The sequence below is a fragment of the Sinohyriopsis cumingii genome, chromosome 7 (assembly GCF_028554795.1).
Source record: "Sinohyriopsis cumingii isolate HCF-2022 chromosome 7, ASM2855479v2, whole genome shotgun sequence".
NCBI lineage: Eukaryota > Metazoa > Mollusca > Bivalvia > Unionida > Unionidae > Sinohyriopsis > Sinohyriopsis cumingii.
Genome location: NC_142967.1, coordinates 26,145,171 through 26,160,934, shown reverse-complemented (window position 1 = coordinate 26,160,934; position 15,764 = coordinate 26,145,171).

Below are 15,764 nucleotides of genomic sequence, written 5' to 3'. Positions count from 1 at the left end.
ATTGGGTTGAAATCACTAAGGGTGGTAAGGTAGGCTTAGTCTCAGGGTTGGCGTGTTTAGCTCGGGAAGGTCGTATTCTCTTCGGTCGTGATAAAGAAGTCTGATACATTTGTTTCAGACTTCTTAACTCCGCTAAAATGTCCAACAGTACCGTGACCGTTTGACTTTCACCCTCTTGTTTCTTTGCTGCTTCTTCTTCTTCTTGCTGTTTCTTTCTTCTTACCTCTTCTTCTTGCTGCTGTTGCTGTAGCAGAAAAGCTTGTTCTGCTTCCTTTTGTCTCTGTATAAATTTCTCCAATTCTTCTTTCTGTCTCTGTCGAAAATTCTCCACTTGCGGTAAAGATGGTAACGAAGGTTCTGGAACAAATTCTTGCGAGGTCAGAAAATCCACAAAATCCCAGTTTACGGCTTCTGAAAGTAAGTCCGGGTTCCCTTGGGTAGTATCCACCGTCGGTGCACCCCAATGGATCGTTTTCTGAGTTTCCGTCATGTTGAATCACTGTCGCATAGATTGACAGCGCACAGGCGCTAGCGAACGTATATAGGCCACGTGACGTCACAGACTGCTCTCTTCCGATTGGATGCGGACTGACTGAATTTCGTCACGCGTGTTTGGATTGGTCAACGAACTCAATCCGTTTCAATCCTTCCTCTCCCTATAAATAAGCGCAGTTCAGTGCAATCACTCACTCACCTATTCTCGTAGCCGCAACATGTGGACTGACGTTGAATCTTCCACCCTCGTGTCTTCAATGATGTTCAGGACGGACATGCTCATGTATGTCCGATCCAAGTGGACCGTTGTCCACAGGACCACCAGCAGTCTGTGGATACGAAGAGTCTACATAGAGCGACAAGGTTGCCTCAAGAGGACTCTGATGTATGGCCTTGCTGTAAGAGGCAGCTTGAGGACAAGAAGATGCCACAGATGCCCTTTATGTTAAGGGCATATTAACATAAATCCAAAGGCCCTTTTCAGGGCCACTCCTATTTCTCGAAAAGAGATTGACTTTCAATTACCTAACCCCGAATTATTATTTTATGTGTGTGTGTGTGTGTGTGTGTGTGTGTCTTCGCGCGTACGTTGTGTGTGTGTGTGTGTGTGTGTTATGTCCCTCTCCCCTGTTCCCTTTCCATAGACCCATCAGGTCTGGACCCTGTTACAATTCCCCATGTTCAATTTCCCTTGTCGCTAGAGTTGCCCATGCTTTTTTCCCCATGTTCAATCCCCTTGAGGCTAGAGTGGCCCAAGACTTTTCTCCATGTTAAATTTCCCTTGAGGCTATAGTGGCCCAGGGTTTTTCTCCATGTTAAATTTCCATTGAGGCTATAGTGGCCCAGGGGGGTTCTGTAATGCTAATTCCCATTGAGGCTATAGTGGCCCCCTATACTACTCACATTGGTTCTCTGTGCAAAAATAAGCACTACAACTCTTCTTCGATTTTTGCTATCCAGCTTTGTTGGGCTGATGGCAGCAAAAATAGATCTGTACTTTGCCCATTTTAAGACTGTTTCTCAATTATTCTTTGTTGTTTGTTTTATTTCTTATCTCTTGATTTTAGATTTCCACTTCTCGTTCAGACATACAGGTGTCAAATATTTCTCTTGACTATTTTGTAATGGGTTTTTGTTGTGAATATAAATTTTTCTTCCCCTGAAGAAGAGCTTACTACGGCGAAAAATTGGGGAATGTTTGTAGTTGTTTCGTTATCAATTTCCGAGTATATATATATATATAAAGTTTGGTAAAATCATCTAACAAATTATTTATCTAAGTTACAAAGCTAGAATATAACAGAAACTTACATTATTGTGAATTAGATCTAAAATACTTGTAAACGTCCTGTCAAAATTCCAAAGGTATAGAATGTTTGGAATGAATTCCATTAATCCTGAAAGTATCAATATGTTACAATAATGTAATCCAGACTGTCTTTGATAGAGTTCTATGTATTGATGTGTTACAATGATGTAATCCAGACTGTCTTTGATAGAGTTCTATGTATTGATGTGTTACAATGATGTAATCCAGACTGTCTTTGATAGAGTTCTATGTAGTGATGTGTTACAGTGATGTAATCCAGACTGTCTTTGATAGAGTTCTATGTATTGATGTGTTACAATGATGTAATCCAGGCTGTCTTTGATAGAGTTCTTTGTATTGATGTGTTACAATGATGTAATCCAGACTGTCTTTGATAGAGTTCTATGTATCGATGTGTTACAATGATGTAATCCAGACTGTCTTTGATAGAGTTCTTTGTATTGATGTGTTACAATAATGTAATCCAGACTGTCTTTGATAGAGTTCTATGTATTGATGTGTTACAATGATGTAATCCAGACTGTCTTTGATAGAGTTCTCAATAATCACAAAGTAGTTTTTTGTTACAAAAAGTCATTGAGCACTATGTAATTCTCTAACATAAGTTTTAGATAAACGATTTTTCTCAAATTATACCTGAACAACTAAAAAGGACCCTGCATACTGATCTTAGAAAAGGAATGGCTACTTTGCTTACAAAACGTTTATTTATATAGAAAATTATACAAATGGCAAAAATCAGGTTGGCATAAACTTAAACATGATAAAAATCAGGTACACAAAGTAAATTATATTAAATGTTCTAGATATATATGGCAAATAGAATAAATATATTTACCATGCACATGAGTGGCCCCGAAAAGGGCCGTAGGTTTTTTGATAATATCATTCCGTTAACACAGAGGGCATCGCATAGGTCTTCTTCTCTTTCTCAAACTTCTTCTGACTTATTGACCGTAAATGAGGACATTCTTCAAACAGCCTTGTCTCTCCACATAAATTCTTCGTTTCCAAACGCTCGTATCGGTGATCCGGATGATTGCCCATGATGATCTAACATACATGGGTAAGTCTGTACGGAACAGCATCGACGATACGATAGTAGATGATTCTACGTAAGTCCACATCTTGTAACGAGAACAGGTGAAAGGAATGAAATGAACTGCGGTTATTTATAGTGGAAAAGCAGATCGAAACCAATTATGTTTTTTTCACCAATCCTAATACGCGTTACAAAATTCAGTCACAGCGTGGAATCTGTCTTCCAATCCGATGAGAGCTGCCTGTGACGTCACATTCTATATATAGATACTCTAGCGTATGTGCACAGTGAATCAATACGAGAAAAAAAATTCAAACATGACGAAAACTAAGAAGAGGATGAATTTGGGTGCACCGGCAGTGTAGATGAGAAGCGATGGTTTGGCAGCGGCTACCAAAGTCAACACATTCTTACTTCCACAAGAGACCGATTTTAATTGCGACTTAGTCGATTTTCTTTCTTTTTCGCAAGAATTTTTTTCTGGTACCAGTACCTTCGCTACCGTCTTCTTTACCATACGTCAAGGATTTTAAATATAGACAGAAAGAAGAATTAGATAAATTGTTACATCAGCAAAAGGAAGCAGAACAAGCTTTTCCCCTTCAACAGCAACAGCAAGAAGAAGAAGAGGCAAGAAAAAGGAAACGACAGGAAGAAGAAGCACTAGCAGAGGAGAAACAAGGTCTAGGAGAGAATGATCATAGTCAAAATCAAACAGTAACGGTACTCTTGGACATTTTGGCAGAGTTAAGGAATCTCAAAGAAATGCATCCGACTTCTTTAATACGACCGAAGAGAAAAAGGCCTTCCCAAGCAAAACAACCCGACCCTGTTACTAAACTTGAGATACCAGCCCTAGTGATTTCTACCAAATCATCATCGACACGAACAAGTACTTGGGTTGTTGTGTTTTATATAAAAGAACACACATCCAACGGTCCTTTTCAGGGCCACCCACATCTCTCGAGAAAACAGTATTCATTTTGCCAAAATCAATTAAAAATCAAAATCCCTTTCTTTGCTCCATCATGTACGTGTCTTAATGTCTTAAACAATCAAATCCAAGAGACACTTACGTTTTCTGTCTGGTCTATTTTGGTACAAATTTATAATCCAATTCAAAGCACAACACTTTAAAAAGTTCATAGACTTCTTCTATGTCTTTTACACTCAGTTTTATGAAGTTCTTCATTTTCACAGGATTTTCCTTCTCATCTTCCTCACTCTCTCCTCGTTTCCTCGTCTTCTGTTCTTCTCTTTTATCTCTTTCTGAACGTGTCTGGGTTCTTCCTTTTGTGAGGGTACCTCTTCTTCTTTCTGTTCTGATCCCCTAACTTCCTCTTGCTCGTGTTGTTGTTTAGAGCATTCTAAAGGCCGATGTCCTTTCTCACAACAGTGATAACAGGTATCTTGACTTTTGTCTTTTCTGGCACCTGTCTTGCCTTTTTGACGGTCTGGACACTCTGTCTGTAGCCCAATGCCCTTTCTTCTTACATATATAGCAATCATCTTGACTTTTATCTCGAAGGGTGGGTGATTAGTCCGTCGGCTTGTCTGAAGAAAACTTTTATATGATACCTCTCAAAGCTTTGATCAAAAGTTCGATCTATGCGGGCTCTTCCATCGTTCTGGTCGGTTGGAGAGTGAACGAAATGAAGACTGAGAGGGAAGACACTGACCCTTTATATAGGGAATACATTGGTCTGACATAGATATAGCGACCCATGGTGTTTGAAATGTATTCATTTAACATTTTGCAGTCAAACTGAAACGATCGTACCATTTTGTGGAGAAAGGAGACGAAAGTAATAGTAAAAAACGTGATTTATCGCCTCGTACAGTAGCTGAAATCTTGGCTCTAATTCGTGCTAGTGATTTTCAAGATGACATGAGTGAGCCAGAATACAGACCCAGAGAATCTACGCCCAACATAAGTCTACCATTAACTTCTCAAAAGTACTAACACATTCGAGAAACGGAAAAGCGCTTCTCTAGGAAATTCAGATTTACGACTTACAAGTACACGGTAAAGTTTGAAGATTTCATGTCCATCGTAACGTTGGTGAAAACAGAGGGGTTCATCACCGAGATGTGGGATTATTTGTTAACCACACTGAAACGGCACTGTGAACCCAAAAAAAGATGATCGCTTGAAACTTTCCATTCATCACTACAGTTTGAAGTCCCCTGTTTGGATCGAGTTTTATAGCTCGGAAGAATTGACGCCTTCGAAAGTCATCGACAATATTCAACACGTGCAACAATCCAACGACACGTTTCACATCACTACCGGAAAAGCGGTACTGTCTATGACCCACGTGTCTCTTCCACAACGGACCGGTCGCAAAAAGGCGTTTTTAGTGGACGACCTTTTATAGCACTAACTCAAGCCTTGTCCGAATTAACAAACCTCAAGACCAGACGTGTTTACCCTGATCCATCGTGGTGGGACGAACGTTTGCCGACAAGAACGACACGGCAAATGGAAAAGAGCCTGGAAAACTACTCGACAATTGTACTGAGCCAAGGAACGAATAGAAGCAGAATTCTTGTTACTGCAAGCGGGGATATCCAAAGACACACTCTCTGGCATTTCAGAAATGCAAATGATGCGATACAAAAGTGCTCCCTCAAGAAGCGCTTGGACATTTGTTGTTCGGAGGCAAAGATTTACACGGTGAACATTCAGATGCCATAACCAGTATCACAGAATTCCTCGCATATGGTTATTGTTGTGAGGAATTTGATTATGGCTATAACAAACGAGAGCAACACAAGCATTGTGGATCGAAATGTGAGGGATGTTTGGTCGAAGGACAAGAATGAGTGCATTGCTCTGCTTGTCAGCGAACTTTACTCAGCCCTACCTGTTACCAATAACATCTGAAGACGCAAGGTTCACAGAAGAAAGTGTTGCCAGCCCTACTTGTCAACTCCTGAGATTGTACCTTAATCGTGGACAAGGCATACTTACCAACGATGCCAAGGCACACGTTTGTTCAGGATAGAAACGCTGTCACATTTGTCACCAAATCGTGGACTTGTAACACGAATGCTACATTCCGAACATCAAGAGGAAGCCGATGATCACAAGAAGAAAGGGAATTTCATCTTTTTCAATTTCGAATGCATGCAAGAGACTGGCATTCACAATCCTAATTTCTGCGTGGTTCATCAAGCGTGCGAGAAGTACACCCAAGAGCCTATCTTTGGTCATTTCCCTCACTGCAGCGAGATTTCTGGAGGACGTGACAAAATCTGTCGGGTACCTAACACGTTGGCCGATCTTGCCCGATAGATCTGAGACCACATCGACCAGACGTGGAGCCTAGAGGACACTATCATCGCTATGCCACGGTGATGGCTCACATTTTCTCGGCATGCGATGAACAACAATTTCTTTTGAGATACTTTACGGAACAAAGTACCGAACATCCTAAAATGGCTTTGAACGGAGCCAAAATCATTTCAATGTAAATGGGACAGTTTAAAGTTTTGATGAGTTACTTGGCCATGCCTTTCAGTCGAATTCCTAAAACGTTTGGAATGACAGAAAAGGCAAAGGCTATTTTTCGCAATTTTTAAATACCGAAGTCACTCAGCATGCCGTTCTACCCCATTTGCATGAGGCTTACTACTACGTCCAGGACAACATGCGCACCGAACAACGAGGAGCCCTCTACGCTTGGTACCAGACTCACGCCTCGAACCCATTGACTTGCAGGAAGAAATGTTAAAGTATTGTTGTTCCGACGCGAACATTTTACTGCGTTGCTGTGGATAATTTCAAGAACACGGAGGGATCGATCCTTTGAAGGAAGCCTGCACCATTGCCAAAGCGTGTTTTTAGTATACAGCCAACGATGCATGCCCGAAAACACCCTGGTTGTCATCATCCCTCAACCGATGAACTTTATCGAACGTCAATACTCGGTCAAAGCCCTACATTGGCTGCATTGCTTTCCCAAGACAGAACAGTACCACAATGGTAACGAGACTCAGAAAGGCATTTTTGCAGACTACTTGGATGCCTTTTTGAAACTGAAACAAGAATCGAGCGGCTATATTTCCTGGTGCCACACTCCCGAAGACCAAAATTAATTCGATGAGTAATGCTGGGAACAGGAAGGCGTCACTTTAGACAACGTGGAGAAAAATGAATTTAGGCAATCTTTTCCCAAAGTGATGTTAAATTGCATGTGGGGTAAACTGGCACAACGACTGTGTTTACGGAGTATTTGGCAGAAGCTTCCCGCTACTTCCAGACGATACACGAAAACACTGACTACGACAAAACTAAATACATGGAATACGTGGACGTCGTTCGTGAAGACTTGATTCTGGTCAATTATGAAGAACTTGGCTTTAGAAATTTCATCATTGCGGCTTACGTGACAGCACATGAAAGCTTGAAAATGTACGAAGTTTTAAAACTGTTAGGAGATCGTGTGCTGTATTTTGACACGGACAGTTGCATCTACATCGATCGCATGGGTCATTGTTACCTCAGATTCGAAGGATGCCATTTATGAGGATGGAGGGACGAGTACCCCGACGACAAGATTCTAAGGTTTGCTAGTGGTGGTTCTAAAAATTACGGCTACGAATTCCCGGACCCACAAGGAGAATATACACGGAGTGTAAAGTGAAAGGATTGACTCAATTATCGCACCAGTCAAGTGGTGAACTTTGAGGTACTAAAAGAAGCTTTGCAGTCTGGACATGATGGAAACTTTAAAGTGATCATCTACGAACTGCACAAGATTGAAAGTTTACCCTCACACCAAATTGTCAGTCGACATTTTGAAACAGTTGTTTAAATTATGTACCCGAAGCGAGTGCAGCTTCCCAACCACTCCACTTTGCATACGGAAACGTCGATATTGGTCAGCATATAAAAGGGAAATCGTCCAAGATCGATAGTTTATTGTTACTAACAAGACCAAGCGAAAAAGATGAATTCTTTTAAACAGACATCATTCAAGTTCAGTGATTCTCAAGAGGATTTGGATCCTGTGCCATGCGATGAGAGCGATGCCATACATGGTGACCTCAACGATTCAGTACCACATCATGTGAACTTTGCTATGGCTAATACTATCACTACACCTACCACTGAAAGTGATGATATGCGTGTCTAACATGACGGATGCGAAAGCGATGCCACTTGTTATCGTGGACTCTTTACTGGTTTTCATGGTAGATATCAACCGCCACTCCAAACCATGCGTCTGCCACCCTGGGATGTCATCCAAAATCTTCTGAGCCAATGAAACATGAATGTGGTCTTTTTAAATGTTCACAAGAGACTCATTTTGTTAAAGGCCATGCGTTTTCATCTGGGTACTTCTCGACCTTTACGGGAAAAGAAGATTCGTCGCCTTTTAGGTACTGAAGATGTGTACGACGACTTGTTTGTGTAGCTTGTTACTTACACCCTCACTGGACAGATGTATGTAACTGAAAATGTTAGAGTTTTGAGTCTTTGACCAAGGAAATGGCCCATAATGCTCTAGAATTGTCATCCTAAATTTAAACGTCCAATGAAAAACGTAACTTGTACACCTATGTTAGTGACAGTGTCAGAAGAAAAAGAACCCGTCGACGAGGACATCCACTCCCTTCAGAACATGATTGTCATGGACATTCCCGACAGACCATTCCGGGAGGTCACCTGTACCCAATGTTGAGATTGTAAGAAGATTACACACTGTCCCTAAAACACCTTTGTTGCGAAATACAGTGACTTGTTTATATTCCACTTTGATCGTTTTGATGTAAATTTTATGATTGTTCTTAAAACTATGGCGTTTATACATTTTTGTCTTATCGGGTTCTTCACTTTAACAAAAATAAAAGTGTCCCGAAAAAATATAAAAACTCTTGTCTTGTTTGTCTTCGTGTCGAAAGTGACATTCCCTACACAATGGCTACCTCTGTTGTCTCTGCTCCCTCTTCTTTTAGTTTCAAAGTCATTGACGAACACTTCGATTGTGCCACTTGGGAGGCCTTGTATCTTTGCCATCCTTTTAACATGTTAATTGCTGGACCTAGCGGTTCAGGCGAAACCGATTTTGTCAAACATTTGATCGAACATAAATATCATTTGATCGATCGTGCACCTCAATGGATCGTGTGAAGTTACAACGAGTGGCACTTAGCGTACAGCCTCTTGCGAGAAAGTCAAGGCGATTCCATCGTGTTTGTGGAAGGTATTCCTGGCGAAGACAACAGGGTCGTACCTGACTCCAGTCAAACCCATCTGGTCATGTTCGACGACCTGTTAGGAGAAGACGAAGAAAAGCTTAATCTGTGGTTTACGCGCCAAGGACATCTTTGTAATGCCAGTGTAATTTACATCACTCAAAATTTGTTTAAAAAAGTAATGCCCATTGCATGATTAGTCTCACTATTAATTACGTGGTCTTGTTGAAAATCTCTAAAGATAAACCGTAAGTGCAAGTCTTAGCCAAACATTTAGGAACGCCTTGGCTGACTCATGCATACGACGATGCCACTCAAACCCTACACGCCTATTTCCTCGTGGCCTTTAAACCACTCACCCCAATTATTTGCGATTTCGTACCCATCTGTTTCACCACTGGTGCCAAGACGGAGAGCCTGTCTTGTGCACGCCCCCGTGGTCGATTTAACAGCAAAAAATCCATAAAAACTTCAGTCACTTTGGGTGTGTCTCACACAGCGTCAACATGAGGTGCCTTTAGTCTCATCTTCCCGTCAAATTTATTCCTACCTTGTATGGCATCAGTCGCAAACAAAATCCGCAAATACATGCTTGTGTCTAAGAAACTAGTTTTATACAAGTCTCACAATGGTTTACGATGGGAGCACGTCAATTACTGCAAGGCATAATTCACACTGCATTCCTCATCAAACCAAACGCATTCATGAGGGAAACAAGTAGCCTTGACGCAACTGGCTGATCCGCACATCGGCACCCAAACCAAGAAGCAAATCATTTTGAAACCTGAAGGTAGCGGTTCCTTGGAGGTGTCATCATTCGCTCCCTCTTAAAATAGGATCATATTCCTCCCAAAGTCCCCCCCACAAAGAAGCCACTCCCAAAAGCCAAACAGACCCAAAAGACAAAGAGTAGTGGTGTCGAGACCAGGTCACATCCTCAGAAAACGAAAAACCCACAGTAAAAGAAAATGATGAAGTCCCGAGAAAAGATCTCAGAAAAAAGCTTCTACCCGCAAGAGATGCACTTTGGCCAGGACGCTACCCTACATTCGCAAAGCACGATCTGCAACGACGGCTACCGCGAATCCAATAGCCAAACTGAACCATTATGGAATTAATGGCAACATGCACAAATGGATTGAAACCTTTTTAAAAGACAGACACATCAGAGCCAGAATAGGGGCTCAATATTCAGAAGAATACGTGCTAGAGGACGGCACCCAACAAGGAAGTGTCCTGAGTCCGACCCCTATTTAACATCATGATAAACGATCTAGAACGCTCTGTTTACCTCAGTAAAATTGACCTATCACAATTTGCTGACGACAGCGACTAATGGAAAGTGGGCAACCCACGCAGCCAACAACTATTAACAGAACTACAAGCCAATTCAACTAATATCGGCAAATGGGACGATACGTGGAGGTTCAACTTATCAAAAGGAAAAAAATGGAAATACTATTTTCCCCCATAGAATCACCAACCCTATATATCCAAGACGAACCAATCAAATTCGCAAAAATTTTAGGCATGTACTACGACCAACATCTCATATGGAATCATCACATGACCGAATTAATACGAAAATGTAGCGGAGACCTTAATCTCCTGAAAAAATCAAAGGTTTACAATGGGGTGTAGACCAAAATACACTGCTAACACTTTACAGGGCCCTAATCACATCCAAACTGGATTATGGATGCCAGATCAATGCATCTGCCAAACCATCATTTCTCAAACGCCTTGACATAATCCGAGCAAAACCTCTGCGTATATCTACAGGCACACTCCAAAATATATCTAAAGAAGAACTATATATCCATCCTAACAGGCGACACATCTTTAACATTAAGGAGAGAAGAATTAACATTAAGATATGCAGCCAGAATTTCTATACAAAACCAGAGCAATCCCACAAGGAACATCATTAACAAATGCAACATCCCATTTAGTCGGAGACTCGTCCCCTTCCCACGATCGGGGAAAATGATCCACACATCATGTAAAGAACTACAATTCGACTGCTTTCGTGCAGAACAAATACGATATCCATACCCTGCTCCATGGACAAGGAAAAATCCCATTATCAACATCTTAGCAAAAAATGTCGGATCCAAAGAAGAACGTCCTTTAGAAATAAGATCAAATATCCTTACTATATTAGACAACTCTTACAAAGGATTTGTCAAAATATACACAGAGGGGTCTAAATCGAACAACCCAGACTGCAGCATTCACTATCTCGGAATTGAATAAAGAAAGATGAAGCAGACTCCCGGATAACTGTTCAATATACACAGCAGAATTATGGGCCATATCTGAGGCAGTAAAGAAAGCATAGCAACAGAAATTTCAGAAAATATTAATAATAAGCGACTCAGTATGCTAAAAGCACTGGAAACAGGCAACTTAAAGGGGCGTGAAAACCTCCTAAAAGAAACCTGCATGCTACTCATCATCATGGAAAAACACGACCAAATTGTAGAATTCATGTGGGTTCCGTCGCATATAAACATTCCAGGTAATGACAAGGCCGACCAAGCAGCAACGAACGCATTAAGCGAACTAGAACCAGCCCACGTCGATTACAGCGTCCCAGAATTATACAGCATGATAATAATAAAAAAAAAAACGCATCTAAATGAAAAACCCTATGGGTTACATGTCCCAAAGAACGTACGCTGTACTCAATTTAAGAAAAAAAACCAGTGAGTCGCAAAACCACAGCATCGAAAACCAATATCAAATATCATCAACGGATCATTAACCGAATCAATATAGGATAAACGTTACTTGCAAGCAGTAAGGGGAAATATGTCCTGGCCAATTGTGAATTTGGAGCAAAATTCCCCAACTGCGTTGATGATGAAGACCTTTGGCATGTTTTCAACATATGCCCGAAATATGACGAACAAAGAAAAAATTAACCACTATGTTAAAGAAACTTGGCTCGTCATATACCTACCACGAACTTCTTTACCAAACTAATCCCAACCCCAATCAAACAAATGATGCTATGTTAATCTTCCTTAAGGAGACTGACAAAATCAATAAAACATAACCCAACCAAATCTAGTATACTCAGACCGGCTTGACATCACACATCCTATATATACTTAATATTAGTAATTTACTCACCCAATCACCATCAGCCAGTTTCATGCGTTGAAACAGGTGGGGAGGTGGGTGCGGAGGTAGTATACGGTTTACAGCCCGAGTAGAGGCGAGTACCCCCCCCCCCGTGCGCGGGCCGATGCTGCTCTTGAACCTATCACCCACTACGGTACCCTAGGTGGGTACACAAACAATGCAGTTTAGTGACAAATTTAGAAGTAGGACTTAATCAATACTCATCCATACAACATCTGATTATGACATTATTGGACATACTTCTTAGAGCGGCTGGGTGGAAAATTAGGGGCGAGGTAGCATACGGTTTACAGCCGGATTAGGGGCGAGTACCGCCAGTACGCGGGCTGATGCTGCACCTGCACCTATCACCCACTTCGGCGCCCTGATATATAGTCAATTAAGCAGAAATGATTTTCCAAATTATAAATACGGTAAAACGACACCATTTACTATTCGGAAACTGGGGCACAAAAAATCGATCCCGAATGTAGGGCGCATCCCTTCCAATGAGTCCGACCCACCTTTGCCACTTCCAGACATGTATCATGTAAGTGAGTGCGTGTGGACCATTCCCACTCACCATGAGTCCCGTGAGACATCAATGTCTCGAAATCGGACTAATCAAATAGCTCTCTCAGAGTGAAATAATACGTAAGTGGAAGAGGCACCATTCCTTCACCCTCGAAAAAATCAAATTTTCACAAACGGGTAATTAACTGGTCATACATGCCCGTAAGGGCGAACATGACTTTAAATGAAACAACCGACCGACCGACCAGTTTGACCATCCATTGTTGACTCATTCTCCTATGATCTCGTTATTACATGAAGAAATAATTCTAGACCCTTCATGCTGAAAATTATAAAACACGACTTTGGTCATAGTTACGATTGTACCCAACCGTAACGTGCACACTTCGATAAGGAAACTTCAAGTTGTAATGAAGCTTCAAGGAGGACGACCCAGGCATTCCAAACTTGTAATGGCCTCTATATGTGTTCTCTGATCGACTACAATATACGTTATTTAAACTAGACCATACTTATGCTGATTTGCTTCGGCAAAAATCTTAAGTGCATAAAAGCTTCTAAATTTCACATCCTTCTATAGGTTAAACAATAATAATAGCATTTCCGAATTTGAGCAAACTCAAGGCTATACTTTCGAATCCTTCAGCTGAATGTTGCTATGTTTCCCGAATTGAAGTCCATTTTGCTGAACCAGAACACAGAGGTTCAGTGGTTAGTGTGCTAGACTCACCAACGGAATCTTACCGCCGTCGGCTGCCTTAGTTCATCATTGGGCAATGTACTTTACTACAGTTGTCTCGACATTATACACCCTACACATGTCAAACATCAAATCCAAGCAAACAAAATGTTTCTGTGGGAGAGAATCCACAAATATTAGGAACACGCTAAGATCATGTGGTAACATTGATTATTTTGGCAAATCTAACATGTCTGGCTCAGAGTGGTGTAATTATTTTAAGAACCTACTATAACCAGAAGGGTTGCTGATGACGTAATGCAGAGGAACATCTTTTGGATGCAGATTGTGATATTTTGTGTGAATCTAGACTGGAAGAGGAAATTGCACACAGTACAGTTAGACAAATCTGGGAATGCTTGCGGTCGAAATGATAGGATTTGACTTTTTCAAGCGCATTATGCCGCTTTATTACACTATTGTTAGTAGCACTTTTTAACAGAGCTTTTAATACTGATATCATGTTCCCAATCATGGGGAGAAGATATTATATAAAAGGATAATTGGGCGAGTCTAATAATGTTGGAGTATAGCATTGATTAATGATATGTGTATGATATTTTACCTCTATTTTAAGCTGTCGTTTATACTGATAAATTGAAATTGATTGCATTTTTGACAAACAAGCTTGGTTTTGGCGGAGATATTCATAACAACATATTCACTCTTCCATCTGTCAAAAAGAAATATATATCTAAAACGGGGTTAGCTTTTACTGTTTGCATGTAGATTTTCTAAAGCGTTTGACAAAATCGAACAAGTTAAATTGTGTACGTGTCTTACCTCATAAGGTAATAAAAAGAAATTTTTTAACCCTTTTAAGTTCAGTGTATTCATACTTGCCGTCATGGGTAAAGTGAAGTGAAAGCTTGAGGGAGCACTACTGCATAATATGAAAAAATATAAAATTCCAAGAAACTCAAAATGAGCGATGTCGTTGTAAAACCTCATCTTTTGATCACATAAAGAACATGTCGGACATTTGGATCGGTTAGGCAATCGTAGTGAAACTTCTAGATATTAAAATACTGCGAATATGAATAATGTAAAGATACGCATCCCAGAATAAGAAATGTGCTTTCAGCAAAATCTGACTGTACAAGAAGAAAGACGAAACAGACGACTAAACAAAAAAAAAAAAAAAAAAAAACAAAGAAAAACACGGGAGCTTCACGCTTCGAATCTATAACGGGCTGAAGTATACTGAGATGCGAGACCGAGGGACATCTTAAAACAAATGTACGATGGATTATGCAGGATCTAAAATCAAGATTGCACTGTAACGTCCGGTCGATGCTAGCAGCAAATTTAAATCAGAATGTTACTTTACATAAATAATTGAGGAATGGATATGCATTCAATGTAAGGAATAAAGTCAGCGTTACTGGAAATTAACGTGGAGAATTAATGTGTAAACATATCCTTTTGACCTTTAACTGAGTTCTTGACTTCATTACATCCTATCTACATAAATAGAAATTGTTTGTTTCTGTTATAAACATTGCTTAATTCAAAGAATTATTGCTGTTCAACCACATTTCTGTTGCTTTAATCAACATGTCTTTAATATACATTGTATGGAATGCATATGATTCAGCCGGATATCCTACTGTATGAATTTGTTTTATTTTATATTTCTTATTCATTATCTTTTTGTCTAGTAGCACATTACATTAAGGATATTTAAACCCATCATTTAACAGAATGATTCAAGCCAGCTTAGCAGAGGTTTACCAATGATTCGCCTATATTAGAATCCAAAACCATTTTGTCTGTGTGGAGCCATTGTGAATGTTGCTTTCACTGATAGAAGTGTAACTATTAGGACAGAACTGTGGAGCAAAAGATTTAAGACTGAACTTTTCTCTAAATTATATTAAAAGTAATTTTTCATTAAATTATATTAAAAGTAATTTTCCACTAAAATAAATTGAGATCAGTGTTATCTATTTGTGCAATACAAATGTATACTATTTTATAAAGATCGCGCTTTACGAACAGGTGCAGAAATCCATAAAATACATTTCTCTTGTATCTAAAGGTCAGTAATTTAGATTTGGTGGGAAGCTGCTGAACAGGCAAATTATTAAATCAATAATGAATGATTTAAGCGAGATGATTCACACGGTTCCCTTGGGAAAGGTCGAGAGCCTTGTTCTGATCCGAAATATGCGAACAAACAAACCTGCGTATAAATAGAGACCAGACGTATGCAGAGTTAGTTCGTTCCTCGAGTCAGAACAGCTCTGTTTTTTCCTTACAGGTGAGAATCGTTAGTGTTTGGAAACTTA